At 44.9% G+C, this 10024-nt stretch overlaps 1 long non-coding RNA gene across 1 annotated transcript; it reads left to right on the forward strand.

Annotated features, from left to right (window-relative positions):
- The first annotated feature begins 237 nt into the window (after positions 1 to 237).
- Positions 238 to 9693, forward strand: LOC144123415 (uncharacterized). The gene is made up of 4 exons (XR_013313088.1): positions 238 to 400; positions 3711 to 3793; positions 7195 to 7275; positions 9544 to 9693. It is a non-coding gene; the product is annotated as an uncharacterized LOC144123415 (long non-coding RNA).
- The last annotated feature ends 331 nt before the right edge of the window (positions 9694 to 10024 follow it).

Genomic DNA, 10024 nt, shown 5'->3' on the forward strand with positions numbered 1-10024 from the left:
TTTGCTTGGTAGTTTTTGATACCTTGAAAAAAAAAAAGAAAAACTCTTCCCGGTCATGATGTGACTCCTTTGTGGCAGTATGGATTCAAGCGCACTTTTCAACCACGTTGCGAGACGTGCTTCTCTCTTGTATATAACTTATTGTTATGAGTATGACCACGCTTACTAATACGCAGTGGTGGACATCAATAAAATTCTTGCAAGCCTAATTTGTTTAAATTGTTCATTTGCAGCTGATAGAAAAGACGACGGAAAATTTTTATCTTGTGTATTATTCAAAAAATAGCACGTTTCACCTGGCTTTCCCTTGCCTGAGTGCTAGGAGGACTAAGCTTATAGCCACAGCAAAACCAAAAGAGGCTACGTACCAATACGCTTACGTATCGGGGAGCAGAGTCAAGTAAGTAGTAATTTTTTTTATTGCGGTTGCATCTAAGCACAGGTAGAGACAAAATGTACAACTGTTACAAAGATAAACAACCACCCCTGGTATTACTTATATAACGGTTAAAGAAATCCGTCAGCTCTCATAATAATGTGACATTCATAATAATGTGGCACCGGTGTTCATTAGGACAAATTTAAGGTATTAAACCGCACGATAAAACAAGGTTAAACCACGAAATTTCACTCCAACTTCTCACGCACTCATATGGCGATGGTCGACTGTGTGTTCATGCCCCAAACAAGAACTAAAGCAGGAAGACGCAGGTAACCAAGAAGCTGTGAGATTAGTCGAAGGACATATTACTGCATATCATACAAATTCCTACAATATGATCAATATGCAATTCAGAAAGAAAAACATGTTTTTCGTTTTAGTAATGCACTCGTGTCCTATGCAGCGGAAAGAGTACGTCACAAAGTAGTTTTCTCCAGAATTATCTCATCATTTGTATCCAAAACATGCATAATAGAATGAACAATTCTGAAAACGAAGTTAATTGGTTACAATCAGTTAAGCCCTCATATAATACAGTAAAGGGTTTAGAATCAGTGTTTTGTCTTGCCGCAAAGTTTTTCTTGCCCACCAGTTTTGTCCATGAATAACTAAAAATATTTTTCATCCCATCACTTTAAAGTGATGTTTACCTCACATCTGACTTCCGTTCTACATCACGTTTGCGCCGCTTGCTGGCTCTCTGCATAACGTTTTGGCCGAGAGAGTATTTCACAACACCCCAACCCAAGCTGGATGCTGGGTGGTGTCAGAAAAAACTGTTAAGCGAAGGCGTAAGTGTCCCGTTTTGCAGAAAATTCGGCGTCGGCGTTCCTCTTGTTCCCGAAAAAATCTGGGTTGGTCGAAAAAATGGATCTTACAAGAGGCTCCCATAGATGGCGCCAGCCACACCAGCGATCTAAGCAACCGCCAGCAATGTTTTGTCGGCCGCTGTCTTCCTCCTCGCCCTCATATAAACAGGCAGCAGAGCAAGACTCCTGTTCCTAGCGCCACCTCTCAAGCTGCTATGCAGCAGACCCATCTCTGTATCCCCTGACCCTTGTGTTGCGAGTCAGACACACTGAGGCTAAGCCACGCAGGCACGTTCGAACGGCTTCGTTAAAGCGGAGCTCTGTATGTATGTCGTGCATTATTTCACATGGCGATTGTAACTGTGAAAGTCGAAACAGTGTCGGTGTCTGAGTGGGCAGAGGGAACTGCTTTCACGTCAAACCCTTGCAGGCGGAGCGTACCTATCCCCCCCCCCCCCCCCCCCCCAGTTTTTTCTACACAGGATGCAGCCTTTTGTATGCCCATAAAAATGACGTCGCTTACGCAACTTCGAACGTCATTATAACACGGCTGTAAACTGCAGACCACAATTCACTTTTCTGCAGGCTAGCGCTCAGCTGTACTTACCACTTTTATGCGTCGCTCTTCTGCACCTTTTGTGAACGTATGAATGCCTTAAATAGCCAGCTCCAAATTAACCGAACGTTCAAGCCAGTTATACTCCTGAAAGCTGTAACGTGCGCGACAAGAAATAGATATGGTGATGGTTTGTCACGCAAGATCGCATAAGCATGTATATGCCGCTCAGGAGGGTCAGATTTGACCAGAAACGGCGCTTCGTTTACAGCAAGAGAGCACTTTGACTTAGAGTGCCGAGAGACGCTACTCTATACTCTAGCGAGCTTTTAAAGCAGTGCGAAACTACAGCGTGCCCAAAAATCTAAACGAAAAGAAAACGTCGAGCACAACACTAAACTTCATTCATTAATCCTGGCATGCCTATTCACAGCAAGAATTGGTTTAAAACGTAATATTTGGCAAAACACTGACAAAACCAACCTACGAGCAATGCCAGTAATCACAGTGGCTGTAATTTCATGTCTGTACCGCGGTGGCCACCATTCTACAAGAGGGGAGAAGAGAAGGGGGTGGAGGGTTATTGCGGAGTTGCCTTTGTACTGAGATTTCGGTACGTGTTTAAGAACACGATGAATTAGGAAGTGCTCCATAACAACATCCTAGGTATATTTCAGGTGCAGCTTGGACAATTAATGCAACTTTCATTTCTGGAACAAATAAATATTTGTGTTCTGCGTCTTTCCCACTCGAGTAAGCCGATTTTTCTGTGTCGTTCAAGCTTGTCACGGATCTCCCCGGAGAACACTCGGACCGAAAGAAGGGACTAGGCGACAGGTGTACCCACACAAACGCACATTTAATACACCCTACGTGACGCACACACTAGAACACAAAACTAACACTAAACACAAAGACTATCAATACACACGACCTGGGAACACTGCTATCAGCGTCTACTGCTAGCGTTCTGCTGTTAGTGGTCGGCGCTCCTGCTCACGGTTGGTTCGGTGCGGCTGCGGCGTTGTATGGGTTCAGTAGGCGGCGTCGAGGCGGCGTTCGACGTGCTTGGGCTGGCGTCGCTGGCGGCGTCGCTGCCTGCGTCGTATAAGCTCCTGGTCCAAGCACCCGTGGATGTGACGCCGGTGTTGTTGGAGTTGGGGGCACCATCCGGATGAGTGGCAGCAGCGCTGGAGACACCCCTGGCCGTAGCAGGTGGTACCGTCCTCCGTTGACTCCCTGGAACGGGCTCAGGCACGTCAGGAAGTCCACGATGCGAAGGCGTAGAACGCGAGCTCACCGGAGCAGTAGCCGGCGTCGCTCTCTTCCAGTCAAAGCGTCCCTGACCCGCCGGAGCCTCCGCTTCTCTGCCCCCCCCCCCCCCCGTTCTCGCTCTCACTCGCCCTTTTACTTTTATAGCCTTGGCGTTAGTACACGTAAGCCTTGTCGTCGTCTTCTTCTTCCCTTCTCCACCAATCATCTCTCTCCACCTCACCGAATGCTTATTCATCTTCTTTTTACTCGATTAATCCACGTCGTCTTCTTCACACTTCTTTCCTTCATAATTTTATTTTGGATTCCTTATTATATGTGACAAAGCTGCATTTAAGCAGGCTTTTTTCCACTGCACCTCCTCGCTCCTGGGACATTGGGTTACTCTCCACTGCCGATTGTAGAAATGAAAACCGGCATTTGTTCTTGAAATGAAGAGAAGCCTTATCGTTCGGACTTCTTATTTAAGCAGCTTCTAGCAAGAATACTGAGCCTGCAAACATTAATATCCGACAGCGATGACGCTAACATTATTCCTTTCACACTTACTTTACACGTATCTAGTGCACTAAAATAGGCCAAACGGTACTGCTCGTAAGTTACTAATCAATGTGGCACATTTCATTTACAGGAGATATGAAAAGCAAGTAAAGCTTGACAAGACTGACGACGCATATCCATACGACAACGAATTCACTATCAATCTCAATCATGGTAGGTGAATGAAAGGCAGAAAATACACCGCCCGTAAATTCTTCCTCAGTGTGGCGTTGGAAATTATCATTGTGCCGTTAATAATGCATCGATACAGCATCAATAATGCTTCTCAGCAACGTAAAGCTGCTGATAAGAAATGGCCGTAAAGCATGAGGTTTTAAGTTCAAGGAAATTGGGACTGTTTCAAGAAACTGAAGCTCGCGGTTTCTCTAATTTAGAAGCTTGTAGGAACATGTAATGTGGTCATTACTTGCCTCGACATTACAGTAGAGAGGTCACAACTGTTGTAACAATTTTAAGGGGCTGAACCGTCCTCTGCTCCTATCGCCAAACTGCTATTGAAAGTAAAGTCGTGCACGCGGGAGCGCGGTTCCCTTCTAGCGGCCCACCGTGAAGGAGCCTCGCGAACTCAAAGTTCGACCGCCCATCCTGAACACAAGCTTTACTTTGGTTTGGTTTATGGGGGTTCAACGTCCCAAAGCGACTCAGGCTATGAGGGACGCCGTAGTGAACGGCTCCGGAAATTTCGACCACCTGGGGTTCTTTAATCTGCACTGACATCGCACAGTACACGGGCCTCTAGAATTTCGCCTCCATCGAAATTCTGCAGCCGTGGCCGGGAACGAACCCGCGTCTTTCGGGCCAGCCGCCGAGCGCCATAACCACTCAGCCACCGCCGCGGCCACAAGCTTTATCGCGATATACATAAAAACCCATACAGCAAGTGCGCAGGTCTGCACTGGCGGGACGCGGTTTGTGTAAACACAGGCAGGCGAGTCCACATTCACGGGAGGTATGCGGCGCAGGGGTGTTGGGGGTGCGCCCCGCGACTTCTTCGAAACTTCAGGTCGCCGTTGTTACACTGTGAATGCCATCTTTATTCTTAAAGGTGCAATAAAGAGGAATTTGAACTCGTCTTTTTACCGCGGTAACTCTATCTGCACGTTCCGGGCATTCTTAGAAACTTCAAATTATTATCCTGTGCGGCCGATTGCCCTAATAAACCGGATTAAACGTCCCGGCTCCCGCCTTTTTTTGAACTGAACGCGGTAGGTAGGCGGAGTCAACCAACGCTTGTAGAGCCTTTCAGCCAGTCCAGTGGCGACTCAGCTTCCGATTTTATTTTGTTTTTTCGATTCTGTGCATAAACAGTTTCAGTCACAGACAATATAGCCGCAAATTAGGCCCACGGAAATAAAAATACACGTGGACTCTTTGATTTACGTATCACTCCGCCGATGGCAGAGCGGCAAGCCGCCGCGGGACTGGCTGACGCGTTGGTTGACTCCTCCTACCTACCGCGTTGAGTTCAAAAAACGGCGGAAGCCGGAGCGTTTAATCCGATTTAATTAGGGCAATCTGCCGCACAGGAAAATAGTTGGAAGTTTCTAAGAATGCCCGGAACTTGTAGATAGAATTCTCGACGTAAAAAGACGAGGTTAGATTCCTCTTTAGTGCACCTTTAAAGTAATAGAAATAGAATTGCTCATTATAAACAAAATACAAAAAATTTAAAACACATTCTACACCAGAACCTTTACAATGAAGAAACTTCATTTTGAATTAATGAAAGTCAAGGGCCCAAGGCAACGTCGATAGAAAGAACACAATCCGTGCGCGGAGATGCCATCACAGGTGTTGTGCTAACCAGGTGGTTGAAGGAAACGTTGACGTCTAGCAGCGCTTTGTACACGGAGCAGAGTGCGTATTTTTGTCAATTGCTATAAAACGCTGCTCGAGATCTAGTGACGTCGAACGCCTTAGCTCAAGTGCGGATGGGTATTCTGTCGCGATGTACAGGCGCTGCGGAATGATCATATGTTGGAGTGTAGCATGCCGCACAACATTGCGAAGGGCGTCGAAATTACACTTTTCATATTTGACGACAAATGTCATTTCATCGTAGTATACATCCAAACATGAGAAACTGAAATCAAGATGTAAAAAACCACATGCCGTTGTAGTAATGGCACGTACTGTGCATTTATTCTTCACCACTTATTACGTAGTTTTCATTGTCAAAAAATATGGAAACATAACTTTCAAGCATCTTTAAGGCGTAAAACAGACAAGTGTATTTACTCAGTCATGATTTGCATTGTGTATAGGCAGTTTAAAGTGTGCCTCCAACAAGCCGGATATGACAGCGAAAGAGAAGATTCTGAAGACGTTTTTTTATAGAATGTTCTAATAAGTACGCTCTTTCTCGCGACATCTGTGCCGAAAGATGGATCCGCCGTGATTAAGGCGACTTTGGTGGGTGTCGATTTGGTCACCGTCGACTGAAGTGAAGCGTTGTACTTACGGAAACGCTGCAATGTACGCCGCTTCGGCGACGCGGAGGGCTCTTAGCATATCATAGCATAGCTTAGCATAGCGAATCACGGATAAGTCACTAATTAAGTGGTTCAGGGCTACCTCGGATGGTCGTCTTGAGTGAGACGCGTGAGGCCACAGCCAAGATTGCCTTCCAACGCCAGCTGTGTGTCGTGCCTGAGAGAAGATGGTCCAGACAGGTGTACATTGCCATCTGGTTCTCCAAAACTAAATAAATGCTTCGAACGCGGTGGCTCGCAGAGAGGTATGGAGTAAAACAAGCTGGCCTGTCAAAAGTATTCTAGCCTACGCTTGAAGAAGAATATCCCGGACCACGAAACAGACTGACAGAGAATCGAAGCTTAAAAGGCTATCACAACAATACACTGGTGAATGGACTGCCCTGCGAGGCGCGAAGCGATATTCAAAGCCCAAAGACAACCCAGGCTACGTATACGCCAAAGGCCTAGATACTCCGTGCCCCACGTGTGGCGCGGCCAATGAAACCATCCAGCATGTGGCCACCGAGTGCCCCAAACTGTAGCCTGAGCCCTTTTCAGCGGCGACAACGGCACCGGTAGAGTCTTTAATAGCACACGGTCTGCGGACAGGGACGTCACCTGAAGAGTCTGTGGCGTTGGAGGCGACAGAGCGCAGCCTTGAGGGCCGGTAGTGGAATTGAGAAGCATATTGAGAGTCCCGTTTTATCTTTTACTAGTCGACCGATGCATAGCTTTCAGTAGAGATCTTCTTCTAGCTTTTTTATCTGTATATTTTTCGTCGCCTGATCTGAAACACGGGGATATCTCTCTACAACGAGGAATTCGCGCATGACTATCTGTCCTAGGGAACCGCATAAAGGAGCCGCAGGTTATGAATATTTCAGCATTCTGAAAAGCATGGGCTCCCTGCACCATTCCCCAAGCTGTTTAGTGAATCAAATATGAGCACGATGCAATGATTTTTTGCCATATGTGCCAAATATATCGGTGAATGAGGCACAATAGTCTGGTACTTAGTTTAAAGCGCATTTTACTATTCATGCCTCGCTTGTAGAGAGTTATATATGTGTCTCCTTGCAGTGGAGGCTGTGAAGCTTCAAGATTTCCAGCTTATTTACACCGACTACACGCATTGTGCCCTATTTTGGTCCTGGAACTTAGGTACGTAGCATATCTTTAGTGAAGCGGCATTTTTCCACAGCATGTAGTTTCTCTTTACCGAAAACCTTACAACGGGCTGGAAACTTCCACTTCGGCGTATTTGGTGAACTCTGTCCTAAATCCTTACTACAATACATGCAAGATAAGCAATACAATACTGGCGTTATATAAAGACGTTATTGGCATTTCTTTTGAATCAAGGGGTTGGCTAATGACATTTTGCCTAGTAAATTAAAGTTGCTGATTTATTAACTGTTTATACTTTTATTTGCAATGGCGTTCTTTCGCACTCGAATCTGTTTACTGTGTTCGATATACATTGTTTTGATTTACGCAACTGTTCGCTCAAATTTTCTATCCTGGTTTTACGCACTACTCTTGATCGCCTCCCCCACTGATCTCTTAATTTTGCTTTCACTGTTCAATACTCAGAGCTTCTGCAAGGCTGACCATGTCTTTGATATCTGGATGAATAGCATTACAGACTGTCAGAAGATGTATGTTTTCTACACTGCTCTCTAATGCAAAATAAATGTAATTTGTAAATGTAAATGTAAAGAAATGTAATTGGCTGGTTCTAAGACAGCGTGATCTAGCCTCAAAAAGTAGAAAACTGTGCTTTCAATTATCATAGAGCATTTTCCGGATTTTTCCGCCTCAATATTTTTCCAGTGATTCTTTCGTTTTCATTTTTTTACATCCAATTGACGGTATCGGTTTGCTCGACTCGCTTTTTTATATATTCGTGATATCTTCAATTTCCTTGTTGTTGCCTGCGTAGCTTGAAGTAAGTTTTCTATTCATTTTCCTCCACCGCGTGGCCAGATTTTTACTCTTCAAGTGCCTGAAGACTATGGCTGCCCCCACTGTAGGGGAACAGCGCAACAGTGGCGGCACATAGGCAAGGCAAGTTCTCTTACAATGAATGTATACCAACTCTCTAAAATTTCACCTTTGCTCAATGTGAAGTCTACTACACTGGGCTCTAATATCTATCAGCACTAGTCTTGCCTATGTCCCGCCACTGCTGCACTGTTCCTCTACAATAAATGCATATCGACTCGCCCAAATTTCGTATTTACTCAATACAGCTGCTCCCTCTTTTTATTCATCTTTTAGTCTGTCCTGAAACGACGTCAACGCGAAAGCAGTACAGGTATATGGGTTTTCGGCATAAAAACCCGGCGTCGGCGTTGACGAGCAGCAGTAGTCACAAAAATCCCATATGACGTCACCATGGTATCAAATAAAAGTAAAATTTCATCCGAAGCGGTGGAGAATTAGCCCAGCACTTGCAGACTGCGATGCCAGCACGCAGCCCATAGGTCACAAAGCCGCGATGGTTGTTAGGGAACTAAGGTGAACCTGCTATATGCGTTGCCTTACGACTGTATGCTAATCAGTAGGTGTGTCGTCAGAAATGTAGAAAAAATAAATAAAAATACCATGAAAGAAGAAACAATGTTTTCGAATTCAAAGCACATAAATAGTCTTGAGTGCCCTCTGTACTTTCTTTCTCTAACAGTGCTTCGAGCTCTGTTCTGATAACTTGCATCGCAAGCTCATATGTAACCGACGTTATCGTGATCGGTTTGTATGAGTCGATGCCGGATGTGTCTTCTTTACTTTTGTTTACAAAATTGATTCTGCCATACGGACAATCTGTCGGTACCTGTTTACCCTGCAAGAAAAACAGTGCCTCCTTACTTTGTGAGGTCATCTCAGTAATCAACCTCATGGGACTTTCATCGGGTTCCATTGCTGTACTCTTAGAAATCCTTTCCAGCGTTTGCTTCTAGACCAAGTTCCCCAAGCTTAACTTTTCGCCTGCAGTCTTCAGTGTTCCAACACCTGTTAGCTTAGAAAGCACCACTTCAATTACTCTAAATCTCTAGCTTATTACCACACCGATGTAGTGCACGACTGCGTTCGCCTTTAGACTCTTACCTTCTTCTCCCTGTATTAAAGCATGCATGCTTCTGGACCCCTGTTTCAATCTATAGCCTCACCGACGCTGGGACACGGTTTTAAAAGTGCGGACGCTTAATAAAGCAGGTGCAGTAAAGTTGGCAAGACTGCGTAGAGTCCAGTAGTCCATAAAATGATCGCATATCTCTCTTATGTGCGTTAAACATTTCGAGTGTCACATTTGGACCAGTATTCGCTCCAACACGGCTGAATGTTATCAATAGACAGCAGGCGCTTATCAACCTTCAAAATGTTGTTCTCACCAAATGCCGACGCTCTTATTACGGAACATGCTTTCAGGCTACCAAGTTTGGGTGGAATCATCTTTCCTGAAAACCCAGAGGAAGGTGCCTCAGCTCTGCTCGATTTTATACGATCTCCTGGAACCACGCACCAAGCACGTAGTATATAAATGGAAGAGTTGTTCCTTGTAAAAATAAAATCGCAATACCTGAAAGATTGTTTTTTTCGTTTACGCTGCTTTTCCTCATCGTTAAAGATAAATTTGTCCAACAAGATTCATTATAATGAAGCGAAAACACAAAGGAGGAGATGATCACATGCGCCTACATCTGATTTTTTGTCAACATTATGCCTCTTTGTCTAAATAATCACTTAGAATCACTATCCCGGTAAAATACAATAATAATTAACCAAAAGACTTCGTGAAATTTCTCTTCAACAGGAATAAAGCTCGTTTTTTCGAGAAGAAAAAAACCGGAGCAACTCATGGTTGCACACCCTAAACAGTAAGCTGCCTCTATGGTGCTGTGTATAGTGT

Source organism: Amblyomma americanum, chromosome 3 (assembly GCF_052857255.1).
Source record: "Amblyomma americanum isolate KBUSLIRL-KWMA chromosome 3, ASM5285725v1, whole genome shotgun sequence".
Lineage (NCBI taxonomy): Eukaryota > Metazoa > Arthropoda > Arachnida > Ixodida > Ixodidae > Amblyomma > Amblyomma americanum.